This window comes from Saccoglossus kowalevskii, chromosome 20, assembly GCF_978046115.1.
Source record: "Saccoglossus kowalevskii chromosome 20, keSacKowa6.1, whole genome shotgun sequence".
Classification (NCBI taxonomy): Eukaryota; Metazoa; Hemichordata; class Enteropneusta; family Harrimaniidae; genus Saccoglossus; species Saccoglossus kowalevskii.
In genome coordinates, this window is record NC_140660.1 from 24,620,865 (window position 1) to 24,645,545 (window position 24,681).

The window sequence follows — 24,681 nt, forward strand, 5'->3', positions numbered from 1 at the left end:
AGCCAGCCATCTGTCTGCCCATCATTTTAGTTAGCCACCTGTCTGCCCGTCATTTTAGCCAGCCCCCTGTCTGCCTGTCATTTTAGCCAGCCCCCTGTCTGCCTGTCATTTTAGCCAGCCACCTGTCTGCCTGTCATTTTAGCCAGCTACCTGTCTGGCTGTCATTTTACCAAACCACCTGTCTGCCTGTCATTTTAGCCAGCCACCTGTCTGCCTGTCATTTTAGCCAGCCACCTGTCTGCCTGTCACCTGTCTGCCTGTCATTTTAGTCAGCCACCTGTCTGCCTGTCATTTCTGTCAGCCACCTGTCTGCCTGTCATTTTAGCCAGCCACCTGTCTGCCTGTCATTTTAGTCAGCCACCTGTCTGCCTGTCATTTTAGTCAGCCACCTGTCTGCCTGTCATTTTAGTCAGCACCTGTCTGCCCGTCATTTTAGCCAGCCCCGTCTGCCTGTCATTTTAGCCAGTCACCTGTCTGCATGTCATTTTAGCCAGCCACCTGTCTGCCTGTCATTTTATCCAACCACCTGTCTGCATTTTGCCATATATAGAGTAGGTTGATACGAGTGACATCATAGGTTGATACGAGTGACATCATAGGTTGATACAAGTGACATCATAGGCTCATTATCCATGAAACAAAGATGAAATTATCCTTTCATTTCTTTTATTTCTAGGGTAAATTTGTGGACAACAGAACAGAAATGTGTTTGTGCGTGTTATATAAAAGCGGTTAGCAGCGGTGAAAGACATGATGGGATCGTACATGCATTCTTTGTAGATGAAAAGAGGCTGACCACGCCTATTTATGTCATAGTCTAGTCCAAGAATTCTATTTCCTGTTGATTATAATACATATCCTTATACCTGAATGGATGAGATGCATGACCTTTAACCTCCAACATCCTGGCATTTTGTGACTTGCCTATTTAAATAAGTTATAACCAAGATTGTTTAAGGTGTTGACCATTAGAATCTGGGTGGGGGGGGTGAAATAATTTTGCACATGAACAAATCCTGTTTTGAAAAAAAAAATTGCACAGTTTCCCTCACTCCCAGACTTTCTAATGGTTCACCCCATAGCTCTGTGAAACGTGAATTCATCTTCATGACTTGCCAAACTGTCATGGCAACTGTGCGTCTGGTGATGATTAGCAAAACATATTTTTAGAGAGTTGCTAAAAGCCTGGTGTGTATTTGGGGGAAAGCTTTCAAGGCCACACCAACAAATTATCTTGTTCTTCTGATTTTTCTTTTGAAAACCTTGGGACTAGTGTACTGTGAAATACTTTATTTTAGTTGGAATAAATTTTCGCTGATTTGTATGGATTTTATTTTCACTAATTTTTGACAAGTTGAATGTAAAATATACAAAAAACAGTATATATATTCGCTGGATTTTATTTTCACTCCAAGCAAAAATTTATTTTACATTATTTTATGTTTATACTCTGATCTTGGATGTTTTTGCAAACATTGAAGCTGACAGTTTTTAATCAGCAGTGAACAATTGCTATGAATGTGGTTGATTCACGCAATTTTTTGGCACAAAAAACAAAACCCAAAAATGTTATCTGGCTGGTGTGAGCTGGTCTGTTATTTTTTTTTCATCTAACTTAAAAACAACAATTGTCATTTTTGGTTTGGTCAAATTCCAGCCATGTTACATTTAAATGAACTGTTAATTGCATGACATATGTATAGACCAATTTCATTTGTCTTGATGAATATTGTTCAGACACAATGATATAATGCGACTTCTTAGAGAATTTATCCTTTTTTTTAACTTTATTTGATATGTAATAATTAGGGTGTAATAGCATCAGTTTTTTTTATTCAACCTCTTTGGGTGTAATAGCTAGTCTACATAATAACAAATTTAATTTCATAATTTAAATTGAATGTTATCTTTTTCTGTATTTTTTCGAATTCTTCACATTTTAAATGTAATTTCTGTTGATAAGATCCATTCTAATGTAGTGGAATAGTGGTTTGTATATAAAACATGATTTAGTTTCCACTGGAATTCTTGTAGTTTTGTTTCAATGGTAACTCTAAAATCTTTTCCCACTTATTGTCAGCAGTTATTGTCTCGGATATGGATCCAGAACTGAATTCTTTAAAACAAAATGGCCGCCAGTCGGCCATTTCGAACTTGATCCGAAAAAAAAAATGACGTGCATCAAGGTCCTATTATGTTTAATGTATGTACCAAATTTGAACGAAATCCGTCCATGCATAACTGAGATCCGGGTCCAGAATGGTGAAAATGTGTGATTTCAATGCATTTTCGGCCTTAAAGCGGCCGCCATTTGGCTATCGTTAATGAGATCATGAAACAAATGCACATACATATTTGTGACATGATGTACCTTGTGTGTGTGAAGTTTGAACTTGATCAATCCAAGCATGTCTCAGATACGGATCCAGAACTGAATTCTTTAAAACAAAATGGCCGCCAGTCGGCCATTTCAAACCCAATCCAAAAAAAAATGACGTGCATCAAGGTCCTATTATGTTTAATGTATGTACCAAATTTGAACAAAATCCGTCCATGCATAACTGAGATCCGGGTCCGGAATGGTGAAAATGTGTGATTTTGATGCATTTTCGGCCTTAAAATGGCCGCTATTCGGCTATCGTTAATCGGATCATGAAAAAAATGCATGTGCATATGTCCCATATAATGTGTGATGTATGAGTTTGAACTTAATCGGTCCATGCATGTTCGAGATACAGGTGATCACGGATGCACACAGGGCAAAACATAAGTCCCTGTTTTCGGACTACGTCCGAACGGGGACTAACTAGCAACCATTCTGAACCTGTTCAAACCAGTCTAACCCTGTAAAAACTAGCAAACTGTCTAAACCAGTTTAACCCTGTATAAACTAGCAAACTGTCTAACCCTGTATAAACTAGCAAACTGTCTAAACCAGTCTAACCCTGTATAAATTAGCAAACTGTCTAAACCAGTCTAACCCTGTATAAACTAGCAAACTGTCAAACCAGTCTAACTCTGTATAAACTAGCAATTGATCTAACCCTGTATAAACTAGCAAACTGTCTACACCAGTCTAACCCTGTAAAAACTGATAACCTGTTTAAACCAGTCTAACCTGTATAAACTAGCAACTGATCTAACACTGTATAAACAGGCAATCTGTCCAAACATTTTCTGCACAGTATTGGTAGACATATCAAACACTCACCTGATACACTCTGTCAATATTATCACGGAATGAAAAGATGCATCTGAATTTAGTGCTACACCTTTCAGTTTTGATAACCACTGCTCATGCTCAGACTGCAGTAAGAATAACAAAGCAATCATTGATATATTTGAAAACTGATTTCAAAATACTGTATTCAATACAAACAATGAATTCAGAATATGTAAATAACTATAATGTATTCTGAATAAGATGAGTGAACCTATCTATATGTGTATACACAGTCGGAGCCATGTCGGGGCTCAACCCTATCAGAGTTCAATCCCAATGGTTTATTGGAGCTGAATGGGCTCTGATAAAATGCAGTTGTGTAAATGTAGCAACTGTCTCTCAATAACAAAGTCATTGTTCAAACCCTGCTTGGCCAAATTTTCAATTATTGCCAAAAACTCTCATTTATTTCTAAAGTTCCAAACTTTGACAATTGGCCAAGCACTACACTTCAGAAATGCTTGATATTTAAAATTATGTACATTACTTCATATGCACAAATCAAAACTGTTAGTGAGGCTGATTAAAAAAATCAACAAATATAAATGGTATAAATGCAGTTAGTACCTGTGTTAACTGTTCAGGTGGTTTCTCTAGCATACTCTCCCATGCAGATGTCTCCATGTCCTACAAAAAAAAAAATAATTATTAAAATATTCACAGAAATCATAACAAGTCATAATTATATTTATGTTAATTTCTAAATTACATTACAGTGTTTAAGTGAATATACAGAGTGATTTATATTTGATTGGCATTTAACTTGAACTGTTTAAGTTTGTTTTTCCCCTGACATTTATTTGATAGTAAGCTTTGTTCAAGTCAATGCATTCCAAGTACTTTGGGATGTTGACGGAATCACTTAGCAACAAAATTTTGAATTTTTTTTACAGTGAGTAGTTAATAACTAAAGTTAACTTACCAGTTATTAGTTTTATCACCAGCTAGTCTAGTACAAATGGATACGTGACTGTTGTCCAGCACCCATACCAATAACTTGACCATCTCTAGCATAACATACTGAGTTTGACTGTGTATACTTCAATGCAATGCTAGCAACTATCAGATCACATACAGCTGCCTCAGGAAGCTTGAAAAAAATATGATAAAAATGAATTTCAGCAATTGTATCAACTAACACATCGCAGGACAGACTCAAAATTGATTCCAATAGACTAATTTTCTCTGAAGTTCCCTGTTATGCATGATATCAACTGTAAACACAGGACAAACAAGCAGCTGAGATAGCTCCGCTGTTAGCAATGGACATTTCAATTAAAGAACTGAAGATATCATTAGAAAATGAGCAAATCTGAGAGAGGTGCACGAGGTACCTATATGTATAGTATCAAAGCAATCAGACTTGCGGTTTTCAATAAGAAGATGAAAATATCACTTTTTACCAAAAATTACAGAAATATTCATCAAAATTGAAGAATTGAAGATATAACGAAAAAAACAAATCTAAGAGAGGTCTACCCAAGGTACAGACGACGACGGACAATCACTCTTATGATAAACTGTGATGCGACACCAAGTGATGTGACAGGTGGAGATCAGTCTTCAGTTCAAGTACTTACCTGCTGGGCTGACATGTTTAAAAGATGCAGCAGCTGGTAGGTTGAGGGCAGTCTTCAGCTCTCTTACTAACTGCCCTGAATTGAAGTCACCCAGATTAACAAATCAAGGAGGACCATTCAGGACTTTGACCGGTAGTTACCATAGGTGTAGTGTATAACAGTGCTGGCTTTTGATGAGGATTCGTTCCATATCGTAGTGGTAACAGAGACACACCCTGACTGTATTCCTTTCGAAAATAATTTGAAATAGCGCCATCATACTCTCCTGTGTTGTTGAATGCCTAGAAATGAATGACAGAATGTAATAAAAGAATGAATGCACTGTCAAGAAAGATTAAAATGTCATTTTTTGGACAAATTTTTGTGATGTAAACATTTTGTAAATTTTTTTTGACAAAATCTTGAAAATTAAAAGGTCATTGACATTCCATGTTGTAGGACACCAACAAAATTTTCACTGTTACAAAACAAGTAAAATCCTTGAAAATTCCTTCCTCACAGTGATTAAAACTGACTTGTCTTGAGTTTATGAGTAATTTTCAAGAGAATCTGACATGTAACTTTTTTTGATTGCCACATGTAAATATTAATTGTCCAACAATCTAATTCAAAGAGAATGTAAATTATGAGTAAAAGTTTTAACCTGAGTGTGACATGCACCAATTACCAAAGAAATTACCCAGTTCAGGTTTTTTTTTCTAGAAAAAGGAAGCCCTGTAATTCATCAAATTGGGAAATAGGGTTCTCCCTACCAGGGTGTGGAGTTTTTGATAATTCTAAGTTAAAATGGAGCATTCTATGGCTTCCTTGACAGGTCACAGATGAACACTGTGGCAACATGTGATCCCTGGTCAATCAGAATTTTATAGTTGCCTGAGGATCTGCTCCCCAGGGTGAGGGGGCGCATGGCCATTGCATGAGGGCGCTGTGACCCTATTCTCTTGTTTAAAAAAATCCCTGCAGTTAAAGCTTGGTCTCAGTTTGTAGTCATTAGTCTGCACAACAGAATTTTACCCAGAATTCAACACAACAGTCAAAGTCACCATCTTTGTTCATCTGAGATTCATATTTAGTGCATGCATGGCACAGCGACCATCGCCCTTTAAGATTATTTCATGTCACATTCTATCACAGTTTACATCAGAAACTACAGTCAAACCTGTCTATAGCGGCCACCCAAGGGACTTTGAAATTTTGGCCTTTATAGACAGGTGGCCTTTCTATACAGGTGCACTAATTTATTCATGAATATTAATTAGGCATTGAATCAATGTATTAAAACAGATCTCACAACCCCATTTGACACACAACTGTACACAGTATCCAAACACTTTATTACAAATAAAAAATGTTGGTTTTAAATTGTATTATGTAAACAAAAATCATTTCACAAAAATCTATCATTGCACAATAATGAGTAGTAAGAAAATTATTTGAAGATTTGTACAGTAAAGTTCATGTTCAGCAGCAGTTTGAGTCTCATTTTTTACTAAAGAAATCACTCAGCTTGCTTTGCTTAGCTATTCTGAATTTGTATGTTTCTTTTAATATCTATTGTGTCTGGTAACTGTTCTAATAAATCGGAGTGTATCTGGGTTATAGCAAATTCTTTCAAGGAGAAGGGAGAGGGACAGTTAGCAGTGCTTTATTGATCCCTACAACGTTACGTATACGAAAAGAACACTTATCTATTGTAGTGATAGATGGATCTCCTCCAGTTATGTGACAACTTGAAAGTTTCCTCCCCAATCACAATTCCCTTAACATTTTGTTCATTTTTTTTTCAAAAATCTTCTCGACCTACCTCACTTACGAAATGGTTGATTCCTAATCAAAACATTACTTTGCGCAATCGAAATCTGAGCGACTTCCATGTTATTGTACTGATGCAACAATAGAAACATGTGAAATATGTCTGGCGAATTTGGCCAGTGAACTGGGGTCAATTTAACATCATTGTTAAAAGCATCTATTGTTAAATGTACCAAGGCAGTAGCGACCGACAAAACAAAATAGTTGAATGATTTTAGTTGGACAACGAGACGATCGATAGGCAGTAACGGAAGCGACTCTACTTTTTGACCCGAGTTATCATAACCCCGGAAGAACAAGAACGCACATGCGCAAGGGTTGTGTTGATTTTTTTCATTTTTGCTATCAGTTCCAGTTTATTTTACATGCGTATTTATCGATATTTATAGGACTTCAAAGTGAATAAATATCGATACTAAATAACAAGTGAGTTGTTATGTTTTTTTGTTGGTAATCAATTAGATTGGTGATTTACCGTCGACATTCCAATTCACCCCAGCCACATGCATAGGGACCGTGACTGTGTCCCGGCGACTCACAAAACTTTTGCGGGTCGTCATCGTTGTGGTTGCTCGATTCATTCATTGAACAAAATTGTAAGTTATTCCCATGGTAAACATATTTCAACAAAACATTAATGACAGCATGTTTTTTTTATCAAGACACTTTCAAATTCCCAATTATGTTTTGGGGTACGGTGTGCTTGCCGTGGTAAACTGAATTATAAACAAGAATAAAACAATTGCCGAAGCCATCGGTTGAATGAAAGGTGTGAAAACGTGCTAACTTTGTCCTTTGTGAGCTTGTGAGTTGGCTGAGATGGAAGGCAGTAGTCTGCAAGACATCCGGGAACTATGTCCGTTATATGCAGTTCAACTGATCACTGCGGCCGCTGAAGCGTGGCCGTTGGCCGTGTTAGGCAGGTGGCCGCTATAAACAGGGTACTTTACATGTAAAATGCGTAGGGACTGTTCGGTTGTGACCGCTATAGGCAGGTGGCCACTGTATCCAGGTTTGACTGTACAACATATCAGATGATGGATGGAACTCTGGTCACTGAAATTATTTTGATGAGAAAAATCTTTCTATCAGTGAACACAATCACTTTATTGCCATCATACATACATATCCCATAATATTATTGACTGAGTTGATACCAACCTTGACAGCAAGCATTTTCCTTGTATCAGCTTTTGTGTCATGAGTTTCTGAACTTGACATTGCATCTGCAATTCTAGAAATGTTTAATCTAAATAAATGAACTTATTAATACAAGTCAAGTTTCATAATGCAGTACTTATCCACACTGACTACTGTAAAGGCATTAATTACTGCCCAGATTTTATTTTCACAAATAAATCAAATCTTTTAAATAAATTTATTAATATGAGTCATGTTTCATAATGCAGTACTTATCCACACTGACTACTGTAAAGGCATTAATTACTGCCCAGATTTTATTTTCACAAATAAATCAAATCTTTTAAATAAATTTATTAATATGAGTCATGTTTCATAATGCAGTACTTATCCACACTGCTACTGTAAAGGCATTAATTACTGCCCAGATTTTATTTTCATAAATAAATCAAATCTTTTAAATAAATTTATTAATATGAGTCATGTTTCATAATGCAATACTTATCCACACTGCTACTGTATAGGCATTAATTACTGCACAGATTTTATTTTCACAAATAAATCAAATTTTTTAAATAAACTTATTTATTCTTGTAATGTTGTTAAACAATTATCATGAGATTCGTTTGTTTATCTAATCAGAATATACTGAACTTCTGGTTGCTAGGCATAGCATACCCCCCCCCCCCACCCACAATTTATTGGCAAGACTAGGTCAAAGGTCGCATGTCACAACAGTAGAAAAGAAAAATTCTTTCTGGTATTTAGCATAATGTAAAATACCTTATTTTTGCAAAAATGAATTTTTGTTGAAATAGAATTTGGCTATTTTGTTTAGAATTCATTTTCACTGTTCTTTGATGAAATAAATGTAAAATATAGAAAAAAATGCAGGATTATATTTTCATCACCCCCACCCCCAACCCCCCCACCTCTTTTTGCAATTTTATTTTTGCATCTATTTATTTTGTGGTGTGTATTATTACCTGTTGTAGTCATTTGCATCACATACTACTGTCACTCTGCTATGATTCTTGGCTGCAGCTCTGAGTAATGCAACTCCACCTACAATAAACATTACAAATATTACAGAAAGACAATACGTGACCTTTACTCACTCATTTCAAGTACACCCACCCATTTCAAGTATACCCGCCCATTTCAAGTACACCCACCCATCCCAAGTACACCCACCCATTTCAAGTACACCCACCCACTTCAAGTACACCCACCCATTTCAAGTACACCCACCCATTTCAAGTACACCCACCCATCCCAAGTACACCCGCCCATCCCAAGTACACCCGCCCATTTCAAGAACACCCGCCCATCTCATATACACCTGCTCATTTCAAGTACACCCACCCATTTCAAGTACACCCACCCATTTCAAGTACACCCACCCATTTCAAGTACACCCACCCATCCCAAGTACACCCACCCATCCCAAGTACACCCACCCATTTCAAGTACACCCACCCACTTCAAGTACACCCACCCACTTCAAGTACACCCAGGCATCCCAAGTACACCCACCCATTTCAAGTACACTCACCCATCTCATGTACACCCACGCATCCCAAGTACACCCACCCATTTCAAGTACACTCACCCATCTCATGTACACCCGCTCATTTCAAGTACATCTACCCATTTCAAATATACTCACCCATTTCAAGTATACCCACCCATTTCAAGTATACCCACCCATTTCAAGTATAGCCACCCATTTCAAGTATACCCACCCATTTCAAGTATAGCCACCCATTTCAAGTACACCCACCCATCTTCTTCCATGCATTGACTAATACACTCATCAAGGCAGTGTATATACACAAGTTGTCAACAAAAGTAAGGTATACCTAACAATGAATTGTATAGCCTATTATACCTACCCACTGTCCATAACCAACTATATAAAGTATACCTATCTATTTCCCCATGACATGTATATTCCCAAATATTGCCTAGTGTACATGTACCTACCCAAGTAAAGTATGCCTAGTATACCCACCTATTGCCACCATGACATGTATATTACCATATATTGCCGAGTGTACATGTACCTACCCAGGTAAGGTATGCCTAGTATACCTATCTATGCCTAGTACACCCACCTATTGCCACCATGACATGTATATTCCCAAATATTGCCTAGTGTACATGTACCTACCCAGGTAAGGTATGCCTAGTATACCCATCTATGCCTAGTATACCCCCATATTGCCACCATGACATATATTCCCAAATATTGCCTAGTGTACATGCATCTACCCAGGTAAGGTATACCTAGTATACCCATCTATGCCTAGCATACCCACCTATTGCCACCATGACATGTATATTCCCATATATTGCCTAGTGTACATGTACCTACCCAAGTAAGGTATGCCTAGTATACCCATCTATTGCCACCATGACATGTATATTACCATATATTGCCTAGTGTACATGTACCTACCCAGGTAAGGTATGCCTAGTATACCCATCTATGCCTAGTATACCCACCTATTGCCACCATGACTTGTATATTCCCATATATTGCCTCGTGTACATGTACCTACCCAAGTAAGGTATGCCTAGTATACCCATCTATGCCTAGTATACCCATCTATTGCCACCATGACATGTATATTACCATATATTGCCCAGTGTACATGTACCTACCCAGGTAAAGTATGCCTAGTATACCCATCTATGCCTAGTATACCCACCTATTGCCACCATGACTTGTATATTCCCTTATATTGCCTAGTGTACATGTACCTACCTAAGTAAGGTATGCCTAGTATACCCATCTATATCTAGTATACCCACCTATTGCCACCATGACTTGTATATTCCCATATACTGCCTTGTGTACATGTACCTACCCAGGTAAGGTATGCTTAGTATACCCATCTATGCCTAGCATACCCACCTATTGCCACCATGACATGTATATTCCCATATATTGCCTAGTGTACATGTACCTACCCAAGTAAGGTATGCCTAGTATACCCATCTATGCCTAGTATACCCACCATGACATGTATTTTCCCATATATTGCCTCGTGTACATGTACCTACCCAAGTAAGGTATGCCTAGTATACCCACCTAATGCCACCATGACATGTATATTCCATATATTGTCTAGTGTACATGTACCTACCCAAGTAAGGTATGCCTAATATACCCATCTATGCCCAGTATACCCATCTATTGCCACCATGACATGTATATTCCCAAATATTGCCTAGTGTACATGTACCTACCCAGGTAAGGTATGCCTAGTATACCCATCTATGCCTAGTATACCCCCCTATTGCCACCATGACATGTATATTCCCAAATATTGCCTAGTGTACATGCATCTAACCAGGTAAGGTATGCCTAGTATACCCACCTATGCCTAGCATACCCACCTATTGCCACCATGACATGTATATTCCCATATATTGCCTAGTGTACATGTACCTACCCAAGTAAGGTATGCCTAGTATACCCATCTATGCCTAGTATACCTATCTATTGCCACCATGACATGTATATTACCATATATTGCCTAGTGTACATGTACCTACCCAAGTAAGGTATGCCTAGTATACCTATCTATGCCCAGTATACCCACCTATCGCCACCATGACATGTATATTCCCAAATATTGCCTAGTGTACATGTACCTACCCAGGTAAGGTATGCCTAGTATACCTATCTATGCCTAGTACACCCACCTATTGCCACCATGACATGTATATTCCCAAATATTGCCTAGTGTACATGTACCTACCCAGGTAAGGTATGCCTAGTATACCCATCTATGCCTAGTATACCCACCTATTGCCACCATGACATGTATATTCCCATATATTGCCTAGTGTACATGTACCTACCCAAGTAAGGTATGCCTAGTATACCCATCTATTGCCACCATGACATGTATATTACCATATATTGCCTAGTGTACATGTACTTACCCAGGTAAGGTATGCCTAGTATACCCATCTATGCCTAGTATACCCACCTATTGCCACCATGACTTGTATATTCCCATATATTGCCTCGTGTACATGTACCTACCTAAGGTATGCCTAGTATACCCACCTATTGCCACCATGAATTGTATATTCCCATATATTGCCTCGTGTACATGTACCTACCCAAGTAAGGTATGCCTAGTATACCCATCTATTGCCACCATGACATGTATATTACCATATATTGCCCAGTGTACATGTACCTACCCAGGTAAGGTATGCCTAGTATACCCATCTATGCCTAGTATACCCACCTATTGCCACCATGACTTGTATATTCCCTTATATTGCCTAGTGTACATGTACCTACCTAAGTAAGGTATGCCTAGTATACCCATCTATGCCTAGTATACCCACCTATTGCCACCATGACTTGTATATTCCCATATATTGCCTTGTGTACATGTACCTACCCAAGTAAGGTATTCCTACTATACCCATCTATGCCTAGTATACCCATCTATTGCCACCATGTATTTTCCCATATATTGCCTCGTGTACATGTACCTACCCAAGTAAGGTATGCCTAGTATACCCATCTATTGCCACCATGACATGTATTTTCCCATATATTGCCTAGTGTACATGTACCTACCCAAGTAAGGTATGCCGAGTATACCCATCTGTGCCTAGTATACCCACCTATTGCCACCATGACATGTATTTTCCCATATATTGCCTCGTGTACATGTACCTACCCAAGTAAGGCATGCCTAGTATACCCATCTATGCCTAGTATACCCACCATGACATGTATTTTCCCATATATTGCCTTGTGTACATGTACCTACCCAAGTAAGGTATGCCTAGTATACCCACCTATTGCCACCATGACATGTATATTCCATATATTGTCTAGTGTACATGTACCTACCCAAGTAAGGTATGCCTAGTATACCCATCTATGCCCAGTATACCCATCTATTGCCACCATGACATGTATATTCCCAAATATTGTCTAGTGTACATGTACCTACCCAGGTAAGGTATGCCTAGTATACCCATCAATGCCTAGCATACCCACCTATTGCCACCATGACATGTATATTCCCATATATTGCCTAGTGTACATGTACCTACCCAAGTAAGGTATGCCTAGTATACCCATCTATTGCCACCATGACATGTATATTACCATATATTGCCTAGTGTACATGCACCTACCCAAGTAAGGTATGCCTAGTATACCTATCTATGCCCAGTATACCCACCTATCGCCACCATGACATGTATATTCCCAAATATTGCCTAGTGTACATGTACCTACCCAGGTAAGGTATGCTTAGTATACCCATCTATGCCTAGTATACCCACCTATCGCCACCATGACATGTATATTCCCAAACATTGCCAAGTGTACATGTACCTACCCAAGTAAGGTATGCCAAGTATACCCATCTATTGCCACCATGACATGTATATTCCCAAATATTGCCGAGTGTACATGTACCTACCCAAGTAAGGTATGCCTAGTATACCCACCTATTGCCACCATGACATGATAATTATCATATATTGCCTAGTGTACATGTACCTACCCAAGTAAGGTATGCCTAGTATACCCATCTATGCCTAGTATACCCACCATGACATGTATTTTCCCATATATTGCCTCGTGTACATGTACCTACCCAAGTAAGGTATGCCTAGTATACCCACCTAATGCCACCATGACATGTATATTCCATATATTGTCTAGTGTACATGTACCTACCCAAGTAAGGTATGCCTAATATACCCATCTATGCCCAGTATACCCATCTATTGCCACCATGACATGTATATTCCCAAATATTGCCTAGTGTACATGTACCTACCCAGGTAAGGTATGCCTAGTATACCCATCTATGCCTAGTATACCCCCCTATTGCCACCATGACATGTATATTCCCAAATATTGCCTAGTGTACATGCATCTAACCAGGTAAGGTATGCCTAGTATACCCACCTATGCCTAGCATACCCACCTATTGCCACCATGACATGTATATTCCCATATATTGCCTAGTGTACATGTACCTACCCAAGTAAGGTATGCCTAGTATACCCATCTATGCCTAGTATACCTATCTATTGCCACCATGACATGTATATTACCATATATTGCCTAGTGTACATGTACCTACCCAAGTAAGGTATGCCTAGTATACCTATCTATGCCCAGTATACCCACCTATCGCCACCATGACATGTATATTCCCAAATATTGCCTAGTGTACATGTACCTACCCAGGTAAGGTATGCCTAGTATACCTATCTATGCCTAGTACACCCACCTATTGCCACCATGACATGTATATTCCCAAATATTGCCTAGTGTACATGTACCTACCCAGGTAAGGTATGCCTAGTATACCCATCTATGCCTAGTATACCCACCTATTGCCACCATGACATGTATATTCCCATATATTGCCTAGTGTACATGTACCTACCCAAGTAAGGTATGCCTAGTATACCCATCTATTGCCACCATGACATGTATATTACCATATATTGCCTAGTGAACATGTACTTACCCAGGTAAGGTATGCCTAGTATACCCATCTATGCCTAGTATACCCACCTATTGCCACCATGACTTGTATATTCCCATATATTGCCTCGTGTACATGTACCTACCTAAGGTATGCCTAGTATACCCACCTATTGCCACCATGAATTGTATATTCCCATATATTGCCTCGTGTACATGTACCTACCCAAGTAAGGTATGCCTAGTATACCCATCTATTGCCACCATGACATGTATATTACCATATATTGCCCAGTGTACATGTACCTACCCAGGTAAGGTATGCCTAGTATACCCATCTATGCCTAGTATACCCACCTATTGCCACCATGACTTGTATATTCCCTTATATTGCCTAGTGTACATGTACCTACCTAAGTAAGGTATGCCTAGTATACCCATCTATGCCTAGTATACCCACCTATTGCCACCATGACTTGTATATTCCCATATATTGCCTTGTGTACATGTACCTACCCAAGTAAGGTATTCCTACTATACCCATCTATGCCTAGTATACCCATCTATTGCCACCATGTATTTTCCCATATATTGCCTCGTGTACATGTACCTACCCAAGTAAGGTATGCCTAGTATACCCATCTATTGCCACCATGACATGTATTTTCCCATATATTGCCTAGTGTACATGTACCTACCCAAGTAAGGTATGCCGAGTATACCCATCTGTGCCTAGTATACCCACCTATTGCCACCATGACATGTATTTTCCCATATATTGCCTCGTGTACATGTACCTACCCAAGTAAGGCATGCCTAGTATACCCATCTATGCCTAGTATACCCACCATGACATGTATTTTCCCATATATTGCCTTGTGTACATGTACCTACCCAAGTAAGGTATGCCTAGTATACCCACCTATTGCCACCATGACATGTATATTCCATATATTGTCTAGTGTACATGTACCTACCCAAGTAAGGTATGCCTAGTATACCCATCTATGCCCAGTATACCCATCTATTGCCACCATGACATGTATATTCCCAAATATTGTCTAGTGTACATGTACCTACCCAGGTAAGGTATGCCTAGTATACCCATCAATGCCTAGCATACCCACCTATTGCCACCATGACATGTATATTCCCATATATTGCCTAGTGTACATGTACCTACCCAAGTAAGGTATGCCTAGTATACCCATCTATTGCCACCATGACATGTATATTACCATATATTGCCTAGTGTACATGCACCTACCCAAGTAAGGTATGCCTAGTATACCTATCTATGCCCAGTATACCCACCTATCGCCACCATGACATGTATATTCCCAAATATTGCCTAGTGTACATGTACCTACCCAGGTAAGGTATGCTTAGTATACCCATCTATGCCTAGTATACCCACCTATCGCCACCATGACATGTATATTCCCAAACATTGCCAAGTGTACATGTACCTACCCAAGTAAGGTATGCCAAGTATACCCATCTATTGCCACCATGACATGTATATTCCCAAATATTGCCGAGTGTACATGTACCTACCCAAGTAAGGTATGCCTAGTATACCCACCTATTGCCACCATGACATGATAATTATCATATATTGCCTAGTGTACATGTACCTACCCAAGTAAGGTATGCCTAGTATACCCATCTATTGCCACCATGACATGTATATTCCCAAATATTGCCGAGTGTACATGTACCTATCCAGGTAAGGTATGCCTGGTATACCCATCTATGCCTAGTATACCCACCTATTGCCACCATGACATGTATATTCCCATATATTGCCTAGTGTACATGTACCTATACAGGTAAGGTATGCCTAGCATACCCATCTATGCCTAGTATACCCACCTATTGCCACCATGACATGTATATTCCCAAATATTGCCTAGTGTACATGTACCTACCCAGGTAAGGTATGCCTAGTATACCCACCTATTGCCACCATGACATGTATATTCCCAAATATTGCCTAGTGTACATGTACCTACCCAAGTAAGGTATGCCTAGTATACCCACCTATTGCCACCATGACATGTATATTACCATATATTGCCTAGTGTACATGTACCTACCCAAGTAAGGTATGCCTAGTATACCCATCTATTGCCACCATGACATGTATATTCCCAAATATTGCCGAGTGTACATGTACCTATCCAGGTAAGGTATGCCTGGTATACCCATCTATGCCTAGTATACCCACCTATTGCCACCATGACATGTATATTACCATATATTGCCTGGTGTACATGTACCTACCCCCAAGTAAGGTATGCCTAGTATACCCATCTATGCCTAGTATACCCACCTATTGCCATCATGACATGTACATGTATATTCCCATATATTGCCTAGTGTACATGTACCTATACAGGTAAGGTATGCCTAGCATACCCATCTATGCCTAGTATACCCATCTATGCTTAGTATACCCACCTATTGCCACCATGACATGTATATTCCCAAATATTGTCTAGTGTACATGTACCTACCCAGGTAAGGTATGCCTAGTATACCATCTATGCCTAGTATACCATCTATTGCCACCATGACTTGTATATACCCAACTATTGCACCAATGTTACATCAACCGATTGCCTAATATACCCACCTATGACTTGTATACCAACTACCACCTAGTATACCAACTACTGCCCAGAGATTTTTTAAACAAAGGAACAGAGGCGCCCTCATGCCATGGCCATGTGGCCCCTTACCCTGGGGAGCAGATCCTCTGGCAACCATAAAATTCACTTGGTGGCGCCGTTAAATTGCAGTGCTCCTGCAGTTTTTCCCTAGAAAAAAATCTGACTGCTTAGTATACCCATACATGCCATTTATATACCCATATTTATATACATTTACATTGCCTCGTATACTGAGTCATATTAGCTAAACTACCATCACTTCCTTACTTACCAATATCAATTTGTTCCACAGCTTCCGCTACAGTCACACCTTCTTTTGATACAGTGTTTACAAATGGATACAAATTACAAGCAACCAACCTACAGATAAACAGTATAATGGTAATGAGACAAATAGATATTTATAATATTTAACAATCAACGCTCAAATCAAATTGTGAATGAGAGCAAATAGAAAGGTGTTCTGCAATTGGTTAGCTGGTAGGTATGAAGGATTGAATGACCAATGAGAGCAAATACAAAGGTGTACTGTAATTGGTTAGCTGGTAGGTATGAAGGATTGAATGACCAATGAGAGCAAATACAAAGGTGTTCTGTAATTGGTTAGCTGGTAGGTATGAAGGATTGAATGACCAATGAGAGCAAATAGAAAGGTGTTCTGTAATTGGTTAGCTGGTAGGTATGAAGGATTGAATGACCAATGAGAGCAAATAGAAAGGTGTTCTGTAATTGGTTAGCTGGTAGGTATGAAGGATTGAATGACCAATGAGAGCAAATACAAAGGTGTTCTGTAATTGGTTAGCTGGTAGGTATGAAGGATTGAATGACCAATGAGAGCAAATAGAAAGGTGTTCTGTAATTGGTTAGCTGGTAGGTATGAAGGATTGAATGACCAATGAGAGCAAATAGAAAGGTGTTCTGTAATTGGATAGCTGGTAGGTATGAAGGATTGAATGACCAATGAGAGCAAATAGAAAGGTGTTCTGTAATTGGTTAGCTGGTAGGTATGAAGGATTGACGGACCAATGAGATGCATTTTTGTATAAGCGTTTGGTATTCTGTCATAACTTACTTGATGTATTTAAAATCTTGTTTTTCCATGTTAGCGCGGTCGCTTTCTGAATTACGTGCCAAAATGCCTGCAAAAACATAACACATAATAATCTAAGAACAGAACATAAATTATGAGAAATTTTACATTCCATGTTAACTAAAGCCAATAGTTTTCTCTGATTCCTACAGGTGTTATGCCATCAAAATTTAAACTATGAATATTAATGAGGTTATTTGAATACAACAAAGCACGTTTATCGACCAACACACAGCAGAGATCTTTGCGAGTCAGTACTGCTCCAGTCTATACTTTGCGGAATGATTTTTCTGTTTGTACTAATAAATGTAATTTACTAAAAGATGATAGCAAAAAAATGCTGATGAAAATTGTTTTTCTCTGTGTGAACATTTGTGAACAGTGACAGGATTATGGTTTTATTACGAGTTACATGTATACATTTCTGTGTCCAATGTAAACACAGGAAAGTGTTCTAATGTGACATAACATATTTAATATTGGTGATGTGGTTTACATGTATACATTTCTGTGTCCAATGTAAACACAGGAAAGTGTTCTAATGTGACATAACATATTTAATATTGGTGATGTGGTTTACATGTATACATTTCTGTGTCCAATGTAAACACAGGAAAGTGTTCTAATGTGACATAACATATTTAGTATTGGTGATGTGGTTTACATGTATACATTTCTGTGTCCAATGTAAACACAGGAAAGTGTTCTAATGTGACATAATGTATTTAATATTGGTGATGTGGTTTACATGTATACATTTCTGTGTCCAATGTAAACACAGGAAAGTGTTCTAATGTGACATAACGTATTTAATATTGGTGATGTGGTTTACCCCATAATCACCTGACATTTGAGTACAACACACAGACATCACAACAACAGCTGCTGTTTTCTGTTATCACAAAATCTAATGAAATTATCATTTACTGTCATACCTCCATGTACAGCTGGATGTAACGTCTTAACTCTACCTCCCAACATTTCAGGTGCACCAGTTACATCAGACACATCACTGTAATACAAGAACAAGAAATAAAATTAAAAATTATTATTATTTAGCGGGTATGTAACTTTATTGCGTCTACAACGGTCATTGGAGTGTCTAGGAAAGTGTCTGGGGATGTTGCTAAGTCCCTGAGTAATTGCCTACCGGGTGCGGGAGTATTTAAATATCTTGTGTCCACTGTAAACATTTTTTAAGGAGATTCTCATTACAATTTTTGTTCTGTTGATTGTGAAAGTTAAAACTAAATTCCCTAAAGTCTCAATTTATAATGCATGTCAGTATTTATAGAATGTGACAAGATATTATTACTCCCTAATACTAAAATATGTTTGGATAATTAGAGTACTAGCACATTAGCACGTATGGTCCGGTTAGACTTAAAATACACCACGAATATTCACTTTTGAGATATAATTTTTGGTATGTGTTGATTCTTGGATATTTCATCTTCGTTGTTCTGTACTTCGTTTAGTAATTCGAACTTCCCAGTTTGCGTAAAAAAGGCGAGTTTCGCGATTTCTGCATCGAAAATGCTTTTGCTTCATTATTTGTTGAGGGACGGCCGCTTAGGTATGTGCTCTGTAAATTGCAGCACATGGACCTAAAAACGTTAGGTAATCAAACAAAAATTACGTTGTACTAAAGTCCAAAACGTACGTTCAAGGTCTGCATTTTTTCGTAGCATAAAAACGATTTACTACCTCGCTTATTGTGACACCCTCAAATCAACTGATTTCCATTCCCCTCAAGAGTCAAAATGGTATGTGCCTCCATTGTACGCCACGACTCGAAACAGTCTTTTTTTGCCTGGCGTGTTCATTTGCCTACAATAACGTTTCAGTGGCTGTCACTGTCGTACTCTGAGTCTTGCCGATAACATTTTGGTTCAAATTCACGTAGCTGTAGACGAGAAAACTCCGACAAATTTTCAACTAAAGCTAATTTGCATAAAAATGTTTTTCCCCTTGGAAATTCACTTGCATTGAATTGCGTTCTCCGTGATAGGCAAAAATGTACTAAAGTACGTTCGAGATCTGCACTTTCTTATAGCATAAACACGGTTTTTACCTTCGATTACTTAATCTAATTGAGGTAGTAGGTATTCACGCTAAATTTTTAATTTGGTAAATAACCTGTCCTGTTTTTGGCCTCGACCTTTTTTCGCCCGAAGGGCAAAGGCAATAAGACTAGATTCTCAAGGACGCAGGTCATTTGGATCAGACGATTTCTTTTGTTTCGAATTCGTTGTACGCCTAGCCTAGCAACGTTGTTTTGGGGGAATATATAACATGTTCATATGCATAACAATTCCTTACTGAAACATTTCCTGTTCTCTCTAAAATTCTACAATGCCACTAGCCCGAGATGAACTTCCTGTTCAACACGTTGTTGAACAAGTCATTGAAAATGACACAGTCCCCGTTAAATTTTTGAAAGTTCTCTTTGTGCTTGTCATATTAAAGCGGAGGGGTTGCCGCGAGCATGTCCTTGAAACTTGAGTTCCAAGTGGCGTATACAACAGATTGTTTACATCAAAACATGTGTTCCGTGTAGTAGTAATATGGCCAAAAATAAAAACAGCAGTTATTCGGCCATCTTTGATCTGATTATGAAATACACTGATATGTATGATGTATGTGCCAAATACGAATGAAAATGGTACATAAATTGTGGAAATATAGTAGTAAGGCCAAAAAGTCAGATGGTTGTCAATCGGCCATCCTTGTCAAGATTTTGAAACAAATTGTCATGGACATGCATCCTAACATGTATAAAGTACATGTATGTGCCAAATTTGAATGAAAACTGACAGAGCACATCCAAGATACCGCAGAAAAAAACAAAACAAGATGCCTGCCAGTCGACCATCTTTGATCCAATCATGGACATGTATCCCAACATGTATAATCTATGTACCAAGTTTGAATGACAACTGACAAAGCATGTCCAAAATACAACATTTTCAAAAAACAAGATGGCTGCCAGTCGGCCATTTTGAATCAAATCACTAAACCACTGCATGTGCATATGTCCCACATAAGATACTAGGCACATGCAAAGAATGAACGGAATCGGTCCACAGGATTCTGAAATGACTCTGGACAGACTGACGCACAAACGGACGGACACACGAACGGATGGACGGACAGACTCAAGAACTCACGGATGATCGGGGACATGTATCCTAACATGTATGATCTATGTACTAAATTTGAATGAAAACTGACAAAGCATGTCCAAAATACAACATTTTCAAAAAACAAGATGGCTGCCAGTCGACCATCTTTGATCCAATTGTGAAATAAATCGTCATGGACATGTATCCTAACATGTATAATCTATGTACCAAGTTTGAATGACAACTGACAAAGCATGTCCAAAATACAACATTTTCAAAAAACAAGATGGCTGCCAGTCGGCCATTTTGAATCGAGTCGCTAAACCACTGCATGTGCATATGTCCCACATAAAGTACTAGGCACATGGAAAGAATGAACGGAATCAGTCCAAGGGATTCTGAGATATGACTCCGGACAGACGCAGACCGAATTATAAGTCCCCGTTTTCGGACTTCGTCTGAACGGGGACTAATAATATAATAATAATAATTGTTTATTGCATCTTTAGAAAAATACATTTCTTTCAGTATATAGCAATAGGAATATTAATCAATACAGAAAAATAAAATAAAATATAACAAGTTAGTAAGAATTTTGAAAAGTAAATAAAATATAATAAGTTCAAATCACATACAACACATTGTTGAATGTTCGCGTCACTGTACGTAAAAACACACTCTTGAACTTGACAATTTTGAAGTTCAGACCATTAAGCAAACAGATGGAAATACCAGTTGCATAAATCATGAAGATTGATCATACGATTGCTGACCGAGATAGCTGCATTTAGTGTTCTTTTCTATGCAATATAAAATCATATCGATGCTGTGGGCGGCGAAGGGTAACAGGTTGTTTTGGTTCAACGGCTCTCAAGGCACGGGCAACTGACATTTCCTGACTTTTTTTGACTATTCTGACGTGTTCTGGGCTGTATATAACAGTCAGACACTGACAAGTAAGTGTTTTTGGCTGTTTCCATGGTAGGACATGAACGTGAAGCTATAACGCGAGTTTATAACTAAATGGGTCCCGTATACGAAGTTCACAAAAACAATTTAGTCTTTAGAAGTCACTTAGTTTATTACTAGGATGTATTCTGCTGTTACATTTATTATTTCCAACCGTTTAGTATTTTCTAGAATGAAGACAGCATTTACAGTTCATTCAAAGTTCAAAGTTGCTTTGGGATTACGTTGATACAGTCTAACAATGTCGGCACCGGATGATCTCTTACCAGTGCGCAAAGTAGACAAAATAAAAAGCATGATCATATGAACACTGCTATTACAAAACTGGTAGGAGGTAATAAATTTGGGGCGAAAGTATTCAAAAATCAGTTTGTGGCTGTTGCAATGGCAGTGGTGTGACATGATTTTTTTACAATCAGTGACGGTACAACCTACCTGTCAAGTATGAACAAAATCAGCCAAGCCAAAAAAAAATCACAAGAGTTAAAAGCCGTTGCTGGTGAAAAGTTACCCCAACTTTGGGGTAAATTTTCTCGGAAATGAAAATGGGCCCCGTATACGAAGTTCGCAAAAACCATTCAGCCTTTAGAAGTCACGAAACCCACTTATCGCGAAAGCCACTTACCGCAAGGCTACTAGTTTTGTCAAAAAATAAGACATCACCTGATTGGAATACCAGCATCTCTGATGGCTTTCGCTGTACCACCGGATCCAATCAACTTTAGTCCCAGGTTGTGCAGCTTCTCAGCAAACGGCACCAATCCTGTCTTGTCAGACACACTCAGTAAAGCTATAAATAGAAAGTATTTGTGTCATATTATTAAAACACGATATTGATTAGTAGCAATGTGCAGAGGTGTCCATGGCAACAGTACATGTACCTCATAATTTAATGATCTAGTTAAACAATAATGACACCCCCCTCCACCAACAGCACCATAACTGAACACATACAACGAAATAGAAAATGAAGAGCACTTCCTTCTTAAAAGTGGTCTTTATAAAAAAGAAAAAAATGAGCTTCTCAAAAAATTGCTGCTATCTTCCTAACTTTCTAACAAATAAAAAATAGTTGCAATACTAAACAATGGTAATACAAAATTGGTTCCTCAAATTGCTAAGTACATACATGATTGTTTTAAAATCTGAGAGAACAACTTGAAAAAAGTACTACCAGCTGCCTCAAAATCAATAAAAACATTTACTTTAACTTATTATATTTTATTAATAACTTTTTTTTCTACTCTTTTAATTTTATTTAATTTTTTTCACAATCTGATTAAAATCTGAAGTAGTGTACGGGCTTTAATTATTTTAGCTCTAAACTTATTTTAATTTTATTTTTTATTACTTTTGTTATTAATGCCCTTTTATTTTATTATTTTACTTTGATTTTGATTGTACAGATGATCATCTAATAATGCCTACTCTACAACGTGATGGGAATCCTGATATACACTAAGCTAGCCACAGCAAACAGGTAATTCTATGCACGCTGGTATAAGTTACTCTTTTAATACATGTACCAGTAGATATTCAATATTTTGGAAATATATAGAAATATGCATGCCATTCTACATCGTACTATTCAACAATAATGTCTTGTATTATTCATTCATTCTCTGACTGATGTCCCAATACTAGACAATAGCCACGGTGACGCTAGACATACAGCCACAGTTACTTTGGCAATCCACTATTTAGCCCTTCGTACAGTGCTGTGTGTACGGGGAGGGGATAGCATAAATTTGTAGGCGGGTGTCGAATCCTCGGTCTATGCGACTTCTCAGGACTGTGGGGGCCGAATGATCAGAGGAAGAAGGCCAACCTACAGGACTGTACTCAGGGCTAGGGAGGGGACATCTATCAACCGAACGCGTCCCCGTATACACAGCACTGTACGCAAAGAATCGCCATGTGAAAACACATTTCAACGATCCATTTTACATTTAAAAGTCGTGTAGCCTCGAAGGAATTAGAAACGATACGAAATAAAGTGACAAACGTGAGAAACACGGCCAATATAAAACTCACCCATTTCAACCGCCGCCATTTTCTCGTCTGGTGACTGACCGGAAACACGTGGGTGAATTGAGGTCATGCCTGAGGTCATGAGGTCACTGGTGTAAGAGGTTCTCCATTTTAAAACAACAACAACATAATGAACAACGAATGAAAATTCAGAAAATGTTGTTAATCATATGTGAAAATATTGTAAATACCAAATTCCTCCAACCTTTCCTATGGCGCGGTATCCATGACAAAATTAACGTCCATAATATGGCGCGGTATCCATGCCAAAATTAATGTCCATAATATGGCGCGATATCCATGCCAAAATTAACGTCCGTAATATGGCGCGGTATCCATGCCAACATTAACGTCCATAATATGGCGCGGTATCCATGCCAAAATTAACGTCCATAATATGGCGCGGTATCCATGCCAAAATTAACGTCCATAATATGGCGCGGTATCCATGCCAAAATTAACGTCCATAATATGGCGCGGTATCCATGCCAAAATTAACGTCCATAATATGGCGCGGTATCCATGCCAAAATTAATGTCCATA

At 38.4% G+C, this 24,681-nt stretch overlaps 1 pseudogene; it reads right to left on the reverse strand.

Moving 5' to 3' along the window:
• Positions 1–1,071: 1,071 nt before the first annotated feature.
• Positions 1,072–24,179, reverse strand: LOC144356299 (bifunctional purine biosynthesis protein ATIC-like; annotated as a pseudogene).
• Between the last annotated feature and the right edge of the window lie 502 nt (positions 24,180–24,681).